The sequence below is a fragment of the Urocitellus parryii genome, chromosome 3 (genome assembly GCF_045843805.1).
Source record: "Urocitellus parryii isolate mUroPar1 chromosome 3, mUroPar1.hap1, whole genome shotgun sequence".
NCBI classification, from domain to species: Eukaryota; Metazoa; Chordata; class Mammalia; order Rodentia; family Sciuridae; genus Urocitellus; species Urocitellus parryii.
The window spans coordinates 210499329-210509503 of record NC_135533.1 but is presented as its reverse complement, the minus strand read 5'-3'; the positions used below and the strand labels follow the sequence as shown (position 1 = coordinate 210509503).

General features: G+C 44.7%; 1 pseudogene; it reads right to left on the bottom strand.

Annotated features, from left to right (window-relative positions):
* Positions 1-8034: 8034 nt before the first annotated feature.
* Positions 8035-8893, bottom strand: LOC113190512 (neugrin pseudogene; annotated as a pseudogene).
* Positions 8894-10175: the final 1282 nt, after the last annotated feature.

Genomic DNA, 10175 nt, shown 5'->3' with positions numbered 1-10175 from the left:
GGAAATCCCCTTCCCTCTCAGGTCCCGCCCACCCCGCCCTAAGAGACCCGGCAAATAGGCCCCACCGCCTCCAGCTGCTTCTCTGTGCGCACGCGTACTCAAATTTCAGGCAGCGAGGATACAGTGCGCCTGCGCAATGGCCCGTACTACTTGTAATTGTTGCACCGCTTTGTCGCTACTCTTACTTTCTAGTCAAGTTCCCGGGATTGACTGTTCTGGCGCTTCAGGACCAAATCAGTGCTGGGAAGGCGGTCTCGCCGTGGGCTGCACCACTTGCATGGTCTCTCTCAGTTCTAGCCCTAGCCCCTTTCCTTCACTGCCCACCTAGACCTCCACCTCGGGCACCCTGTTCATTTTACAATCCCAGCCTTGAGTAGTAGCAAATACCCTTAAGGCTAAATGAGGTTTGAGGGGGAGATTATAAGAAGCTGTCCTCAAACCCTAAGAGCACCTGCAGATCTCTTAAAAAATTCAAGTTACATTCAGCAAGTCAAGAATCTGTATTCCTAACTAGCTTCTCAGCTGGTCCAAGGACTACAATTTGAGTGCAGAGGTTGGATATGGAATAGAGACCATGTGAGGCCTTGTGGGCCATGTTAAGGCCTTTATTGGATTTTAGGTTGAGGAAGTTATGTTTGGTTTAGGGGTAGGGTTTGGTTGGTTCTTGTTTTTGCTTTCTGGTCTGGGTTCTAAGAAGCCCACTCCAGCTGCTTAGCGAAGAATGAGATGGTAGAGTGGAGCTAAGAGAACATTTTGAAAGCCCTAGCTGTGATTGGAGGAAAGATGGTGTTACAGAGCTCTGGCGCCTTCCATGAAACTGAGGCAACACAAAGGCCCGCTCCAAACCAGATTTTTGCAATTATGTCAGAAAGATTTCAGTCATATGATCAGAGTAACAGGCCTGAGTTAATTGAAGGGCTAGAAAAAGAGAAAAGGCACACTCTAGGAAGACAGGAGATCCTCTCAGAGGGGAGGGGGACATTTCAGTACCTCCTGTCCCCCAGTTTTATTGGGAGTCCCAGGAAAGTTTCCAGAGAATCCCACCCAGGAGCCACCTCTTTCTTATTTCTTAACTTTTGACTGAGCAGGATGACACCAAACTTAAGTTCCTACTGCCATGGCAACTCTAGGTCACCTTGATCCATGCTGATCAGCCTAACTGGAACCTATTCTTACAGATTTTGGTTAGGGGAAATTAAACTTACCTCCTTGAGTTCTGGGATCTGGTCTTTGTAAGGGTCTCAAACCCCCCCTGTATTCGTCAGGGTTCTCTAAAGGAACATAATCAACAGGAAGTATAATTATAAAAAGGAGTCTTACTAGCTTGACTTATGTGACCAGAAGCTGGATGGTCCACAATGGCCGTCTGCAGGCTGGAGATTTGGAAGAACAAGTACCTGCGCAGTCCACAGGCTGAAGCCTCAGAACAAGAGACTGAAGGCTTTTGGAGAATCACTAGCAGAGTCTGCTTTGGAAGAGTGAAGAAGTGAGAGTCCAATTCCTCAGATAAAGAGACCGTACTCAAGAAGAACCGAGCTTGCGTCTGCTGCTGCCGCCTTATTCTACCAGCTTTTATTCCATCCAAGCCGTCATCCTATTGGGCGGTACTTCCCACACTTAGGGAGGGTCTCCATTTCTGTTGGCTATCCCACATGCCAGTCATTCTTAGACACACCCCCATCGTCACACCCATAATCGCCTTAATCCTTTCTATTTCTTAATCCAATCAAGTTGATAATTCTAGCCCGGTGTGGTGCCGCATGCCTGTGATCCCAGCAGTTTGAGGACAATTAGGAATTTAAAGCCAGTCTCATCAGGCATTCAGTAACTCAGGGAGGCCCTGTCTCTAAATAAAATACAAAATAGGGCTGGGGATGTGTCTTAGTGTTTGAGTGCCCCTGGGTTCAATCCCCAGGGGGGGGAAAAAAGTTAACAATTCCAATTAACCATTACACCACCCACTTTAGAATAACTTGGATTCTTATTGCCATTTTGGAGTCTGCAGTTCTCCTGCAGACAACAGGTAATTCGCTGAGGAATGAAACATTCTATTGACTTAAGCCAGATAGGGCTGCAGGTAAATTGCTTTTTTTTTTTTTTAACAATTATTTTTTAGTTGTAGTTGGACACAATATCCTTATTTCATTTATTTTTATGTGGTGATGAGGACTGAACCCAGGGCCCTGCACCAAGTGCTCCACTGCTGAGCCACGGTCCAAGTCTGGTAAATTGCTTTTTTTTTTTTTTTTTAATATTTTTTAGTTGTCAATGGACCTTTATTTTATTTACTTATATGTGATGCTCAGAATCGAACCCAGTGCCTCACACATGCTAAGCAAGTGCTCTACCACTGAGCTACCACACCAATCCCTCACCCCCCCGGAAATTGCTTTTTTAAAAGAGAAAGCATGTGGGGGTCTGCACAATGGAACTATTTTTTAGAATTATCCTCTTAACCTCCTGTTCCTATTGCTCATATCTCTGTAGCCCCTATCAGTGGCCTAGGCTGGGGTAGAATTAGTGGAGGTGGATGGAAGTTTCCACATCTAGAAATCTAATGTGAAGCCAAATTTTGTTTTTTGGACCTAGAATGGGCAGAGAAAGGCCCCAGAATTCCCCCAATTTAGTGAGGACATAAAGGATCAACTCAATGCTTCAGTGCAGCAGAGAAGGCGAAGGAGGGAAGGGGTTGGCAACTCATCTGAGAGGTTAGGGGAGGTTTCTGTGGAGGCCTGATGCTCAGGTGGAAACCAGAAGTCTGAGTAGGAGTTAAACAGGCAGGGAGCACCTATCAAATTTATGATGGATGGGCTGGAGATGTGGCTCAAGCGAAGCGCGCTTGCATAGCATGCGTGGGACCCGGGTTCGATCCTCAGCACCACATACAAACAAAGATGTTGTGTCTGCCGAAAACTAAAAAATAAATATTAAAAAGAAAAAAAAAAAACATGTGGAGGTTACTGGAAGCCCTGGGGATAGAGGAGGTCACTTGGTGTCAGGGGTGAGGGGCAAAGGACAGTGAAGAGGGCTCAGGAGGAGACCAGGAGTATCCACCTCAGACCTTAGCAGGAGGAGACCAGTGAAGTAGGAGGAAAAAGTTGTGTATCTTTTCCTGGAAGTCTCCAGAAGAAGGTGTTTCAAGATGGGAAAAGTGGTCAGATGTATCACACATCACTGAGAGTTTGAGGAAGATGAGGAAAGAGAATTGACTATTGACTTTGGCAATGTTTTAATTACTGGGGATATTGTTAAGAGCTGTTTCTTTTTTGTTTGTTTTGTTTTTTGTTTGTTGGAGGGGGTACCAGGAATTGAATTCAGGGGCACTCGACCACTGAGCCACATCCCCAGCCCTATTTTGTATTTTATTTAGAGACAGGGTGTCACTGAGTTGCTTAGCATGTCACCATTTCTGAGGCTGGCTTTGAACTTGCAATCCTCCTGCCTCAGCCTCCTGAGCCGCTGGGATTACAGGCGTGGGCCACCATGCCTGGCTGATCTGTTTCATTTTAGCATTCCAGAAAATAATTTGTAATGCAATTTATTTTAAATGAATGGATCTCCAAGATGTCCCCTAGGGGGCAGTGTTATCCTTGGAACTGCCCTGCTGGAAGACCCTTTTCTCAGTGCTGGCAGAAAGCTGAATACACAGGATGGGAGCATACATGCAACCTTGCAACTTGCTTTTTCCAATTATTGGTTTATACATATTCGCATAACTCTTGTTTTCAGTAGCTACCCAGTCCATAGTGCAATTCAGCCATAGTGTATCCAAATATTATTCTGCTAATGAACAATCTCAAGAGCTTTTCCAGTTTTTTTTTCCCCCTGTGATGAAGCAGTAAAAGTCCTTGGACCAACATCCTTAAGACTAGCTATTTTATTGTGTAGGATAGATTTCCAAAAGATGACATTGCTTAGTCACAGGGTGGGTATGTTCTTCAGTTTGCTTGAGATCAACAGGTTAATGTTCTTTCTTTTATTTCTCCTTTTCTTCTTTCCTTCTTCCATAGGTTAGTCCATCCATCTTTCTTCCTTCCTTTAAGATATAATTTACAGACAGGGAAACAGCTTGTTTTTACATAATGACATTTGTTATAATACACATGTCACAACTATGAAACCATCACCACAAGCCAGATAGTGCAGATCTCCAAGAACTTCCTTAACCTTTTTGTGTTCCTTTCCTCATCCTTGCACCTAGCACCATCTGCTCCATAGTTTTCATAAAGTCATATAAACAAAATAAAATGACATGTAGGTTTTAAGTTTTGTCTCTTTCACTGATTGTATTACATGAAACATATGAGATACCAGTAGTATGTTCCTTTTTATTATTGAGTTGTGTTCTATTAAATACTTGTTCCATAGTTTGTATATACTTTCATCTGCTAATAATGTTGAGTTATTTCCAGTTTGGGATAATTTCTTTTTTCTTTTCTTTCTTTTTTGTGTCTCATAGAACCCTTATGATTTATCTCAGGGGGAAGGGTGGCAGAATGTGCCACCCCCAAATATGCCACTTTGTCATACAAATTATTCTGAATTAGAAGCTGTTGAAAGTCAGTAGGTGTAAGAAGCCCCTCTGACCTCCTTTGCTTCCCGCCCTCCCCAGTGCTAGGGATGGAACTCAGGGCCTTGCATATGCTAGGCAAGTGCTTTTCCACGGAGTTACCTCTCTTTGCTTCTTGAATGCAAGAGATAAACCTCTAGATGAAAGATGCCTTCCCTAAACCAAGAGGAAAATAATACCCATCTTTTCAGAAGACAGAAGTCACAGCTAAATACAATTTGTTCAGACCAACCTATATATTTCTAGGTATTTTTCCACCATTAACTGCCCTAGCCCATGCCCCTTTATCTTATTATATTTTCATAATTGACAATTGTGTCCAAATCAGTAGGTAAGGTATTGGACTCTGCTTCTTTGGGTCTTCATTTCCTTTTGAGGGCTTTTGTGTCTCATAGAACTTATATTAAATAAACATGCATGCTTTTCTCCTGCTAATCTGTTTTATGTCAATTTAATTATGAGTCTCATCCAAAGACCCAGGAAGGTAGAAGAGAAATCCTGTCTTCCCCTACACAGGTCTCTGGTGGATGTTCATTTTCACCTTTTACTGTGACTTATTTATTTTTAAATTGGCTAATTTAAAAAATTTCTTTCTTTGTTGTGGTGCTAGGGAGGGACCCCAAGGCCTGGTGCTAGGGAAGTGCTCTACCACACTCCCGATATTTTATTTTGGTACCAGGAATTTGAACCAGGGGAACTTAATCACTGAGCCTCATCCCCAGCCCTTTTTATTTTTTGTTTTGAGACAAGGTCTCTCTACATTGCTGAGGATGGCTTTGAACTTGCAATCCTCCTACCTTAGTCTCCTGAATCACTGGGATCACAGGCATAGCTACCACTCCCAGCCCAAATTTATTTTTGCATATGGTCTAAAATAGGGTTCAGGATTTGACTTCTTATGATCAGTCAAAACTCACCTCCTTTCCCATGAAGCTGCATATCCCTCAACTTATCATCATGTTCATCTATGACCCTGAATTTGTTCCTGGATAGTCTCTTGCTGTTTGCAGAGCTGATGTCATACTGCTTTGATGATAGTGTGCTTTGTCTTATCTTCCTACTCATGCTTCTTGGCCTGGAATGGTGACTAGGAAGTGGCAAGGTCTCACTCTCTGTGACATTGTCTGCTGGTGATACGAGGATGCCTGTCCCTTTCCCAGCACCTGGTGTGCAGCCTGGAATGGGGAGTTGAAAATATCCAAATACCCAAGGTGGCTGAAGCCAGTAGTGGTTATTTGGGAAAATGGAGAAGAGGTGAGACCTTGTGACCTGGATGGGGAACTTTGCCATCATGGTCCTTGCATTTAGAAGTCTTTCTTTCTTTCCCTCCCTCCCTCCCTCCCTCCCTCCTTCTTTCCCTCCCTCCCTCCCTCCTTCTTTTCCTCCCTTCCTCCTTCTTTCCCTCCCTCCCTTCCTTTCTTTTTTGGTACTGGAGGTTGAACTCAAGGGCACTCAACCCCTGAGCTACATCTCCAGGCCTTTTTAAAAGTTTTGAGACAGGTTGGGCACAGTGGCACACACCTGTAGTCCCAGCAGCTTGGGAGGCTGAGGCAGGAGGATTGTGAGTTCAAAGCCAGCCTCAGCAACTGCAAGGTGCTAAGCAACTCGGTGAGACCCTATCTATAAATAAAATACAAAATAGGGCTGGGGATATTGCTCAGTGGTTAAGTGCCCCTGAGTTCAATCCCTAGTACAAAAAAAAAAAAAAATTGAGATAGGATCTCACTAAAATGCCCAGGCTGGCCTAAACTTGCAATCCTCCTGCCTCAGCCTTCAGAGTAACTGGAATTCCAAGCATGCTGCCATGCTGGGCTCCAAAAACGCATCTTTCTAATGATGGTCAAGGGCTAGCTGGTACTGTTTCCTCAGTTGGACAGAAGACCTCCAGGGCCATCGCCCACCGTGCCTTGTTCCTCAGTGTCCTTGGGTCACCAGCTGCTGGTCTCAGAGCTTTGTTACTTGGTGCCCATGGAAATTAGTGCAAAGGAGGGGGCCTGGGTTACAATCCTTCCCTTTGCCACTCGTTTCCCATGTGACATTGAATGTGTCACTTCTCCTTTCTGAGCTCTGGGCCCTGGGAACAAGGACATTGGGCTAAAGTGATCTCTGATTCAGACCCCTGCCTTTCCTGAGTCAGTGGGACAAACCAGGATGGCTGTGAACTGCCCAGATTGTTGGAGTTGAGTGAGGGTCTAAGCCAGGAGCTGTGATGTATGTATAGCCTGGACTACTCCAGAGGCTGAGGCAAGAGGATCCTTGAGCCCAGGAGGCCGAGGCCAGCCTGGATAATATAAGGAGACCCTGTCTCAAAAAAGAAAAAAGAAAAAAAATTGAGGGTCTGCCACTTCCTGTGCCTAAACTTGGACTTGATATTTAAGATACTTAATCTGTCCCAGCCTCTTTAATGTCCTCTGAGAAATAAAGAGGATTCTGGCGCTTGTCTCATGGATCAGTGCCGCGTCCCCTCGCCAGCAAAGGAAACACGACACAGGATTCTTCCTTCAGCAGTTTATTCAGGCCTTTATTTTGACATGTCTTCTAGTTTCTACTTCTACTCCTACTGCTACTTCTACTGCTACTCCTACTACTGCTTCTACTACTACTCCTACTACTACTCCTATTACTACTTCTCCTGCTACGTGCCCCAGCCTTAATAAAGCAGATAAAGCCCCAATGCACAACTGCCACGTGGATCTTTCTCATAGGGTGTTTTACAGCTACGTGCCAACTCTCCCAAAATAAGGAGTTGTTTATCACAGGCCACGGCGCTTATCAGCGCCATCTTGTAATGGCGGCCACAGTACACAGAAACGGCTCACTACAGATCAGGATCAGAAGTGAGGGGGTTTTCTGGTTTTGCCTTTTTTATTTTTTGATGCCAGGGATTGAACCCAGGGGTGCTTAATCACTGAGCCACATCCCCAGCCCTTTTTATGTTTTGAGACAGGGTCTCTCTAAGTTGCTTAGGCCTACTGAGTTGCTCAGGCTGGCTTCCAACTTGCAATCCTCCTACCTCAGCCTCCTGAGTTGCTGGGATTATTATAAAATTGTGCCCCTGTGACTGGTTTGCCTTTTTTTTTTTTTTTTTAAGAGATAGGGTCTTTTTTTTTTTTTTTTTTTCACAAACTGCTACATTTTATTTTTGCACCAAAGGAAAATAAAAGAACCAATTTTCTAAGCAGCTCAAAAACTGTTAAGTGTTCAATGATCAAGAAGGAAATGAGGTCAGAAAGCAAACTTTTCACTTCCTCCCAAACATATTATTGCAAGTATCACAGAAACAATACTGATTTTCAACATACAGAAGTTAATCAAAAAGGAGAATACTGCAGATACACAGGTCAGACTGGGAGTAGTGATCCAAGAAGCTTGAATAACCAAGCAGCTCTTTCTGTCCATATTCCAGGCTCATCAAATTCCTCCTATTTCAAAGTAGATATCCACATGCAGAAATCTTGGCAGCTCCAAATATATTAGTCTAGCTGTTTCACATGGCATCTCCACAAGCCGGGCCCCAACTCAAATTCTGTACAGGAAGTTCCCATTGCTGTCAAAGAACCCCCGTCCCCTCTGCACTACTTTGCTGCTGAAGTTCTGGTTCCGTAGCTCCCCTGTCTTCAACATTTCCAGTTTCTCATCACTTGGCAATCCATTACTGTCAGTTCTTCTGGTACCTACACAATCATTGGAGTATTTTTGCAGCTCTCTCTGATGATCTAAGGCTGCAGTGATAGGCTCAAAGCTTTCCTTCTTCAAGCCCTGGATTCCTTTATTCCTTCCCTTTTGTCTCAGTGCATTTGTACTGTGAGTTTTTGACTCTATCACTGTCAAAGCTGTGCTGTGATGCTGACCTTCAGATGAGGCTTCATCCCCTGGCATCAGAAAAGAGTTTGATACAGAGTGGCCTGCAGCAAGTGAGTGAGTGGGCAAACTCAGCTTTCTTAAGAACTTTTTGGTCCTGCTTCAGTTTCTGTTCCAAAGTGGGTACAAATTTACTTTTTAAAACCCTTCGGATAACATCGGTGCTGACATCAAAACCTTCAGCCAACCTGGGAACTGACCAGGACTCAGCAAATTCCTTATGTAAATACCATATCTGCTCCATGGCTTACCATGTCAGAGTTCTGGGCGGGGCACCTGGCGCCTCCATTTGCCTCCGAATTTTCTGGAATCGAATGGCTTTTTTCCTGTTGTTTCAGGGTGCTGCGGGAGAGAACCAATGGCAGAAGCCATGCGTGGAAGCAAGATGGGTGTTTGAAAAGTCTTGGGCTAAATCACCAAGAGCCCAGCCCTCTTTGGTGTCAGTAAAGGCCACGGGGCCATGTTTGCCAGCTTAACGCCGCTCTGTCCACCGACCCCCAAATCTAACACCTACAACAATAACTGCCCGTCAGCATGCTGAACTATCTGAAAGTGTAACGAAATATACGTCACTAGCGAAGGAACCTGTGGTCGCAAGGGAGCTGAACATCTGTCCCTACGCCACTAACAACAGGTAAGGTAACAACAGGGTAACCGCCGTGGAGAAGTAAACCAGCCTCCAGCAGCCCTCTACCCTACAGCACCGAGATAGGGTCTTAGTATGTTGCCCAGGCTGGCCCCAGACTCCTGGGCTTAACTGATCTTCCTTCAGCCTTCTGAAGTTCCCCATCCTAGTCACAAGGTCTCACCTCTTCTCAGTTTTCCCAAATAACCACTGCTGGACTCAGCCACCATGGGTATTTGGTTATTTTCAACTCCCCATTCCACTCTGCACACAGGTGTCTCCACTGCATTGGCATGTAGTGGTGGTGTTCTTTAGCTAATAGGCTTGGCTGATAGTTATGCCAGCCAGGTAAATGCCAGCTGGAACCCACTCAGGGTTGCACTTTGGTAAGATAGCTTTATTTAATTATACTATATGTGCCTTGTCCCTAAGTCAACAGTATTAATATCTATGAGGTAGCAAACAAAAGAGGTCACTTCCCCAAGTAACATTCTGTCCAGGTTGCTGTTTTGCTTCACTCAGCTGGACTGACAGTTGGAGCCAAACAGTGAGGTCCCTGCCCTGTAGCCACTGGAGTGGTGGTTGAAGGCGAGCCAAGGGAGCGGTTACTGTGGCTTGCCTTGCACCCGTGGCTCAGCCGTGTGTGGGTGAATGTTTCTCAACTCTCCCTCAGAGGGGAACTTTGCCCCTGAAGCTGTCAGCTCAGCATGAACACTCTGCTTTCTGTGTTGATCCTAAGTGGGGGTTGGGGGTGTGGGGCTGAGATGTGACTCAGTGGTAGAGCACTTGCCTTGCATGCGTAAGGCCCTGGATTCCATCCATAGCACCCAAAAGGAAAAAAAAAAATCTGTATTCACCCCAAGAAACAGGCCCTGAAATAATTGTTCTAGAGGTTTTCCTTCATGTATATTTTCACAGATGTATAAAAGCATTGGTCCACGGATATCTATAGCAGCTTTGTTGGTGAAGATTGAGGGCTGGGGTTGTAGCACAGTGATAGAGCGCTTGCCTAGCATGTGTGAGGCACTGAGTTCAATGTTTTGCACCATATTAAAAAAAAAAAAAAAGAATAAGTTACTAAAAAAAAAAAAAAAAAAAAAAAAAGAAGGGAAGATTGAA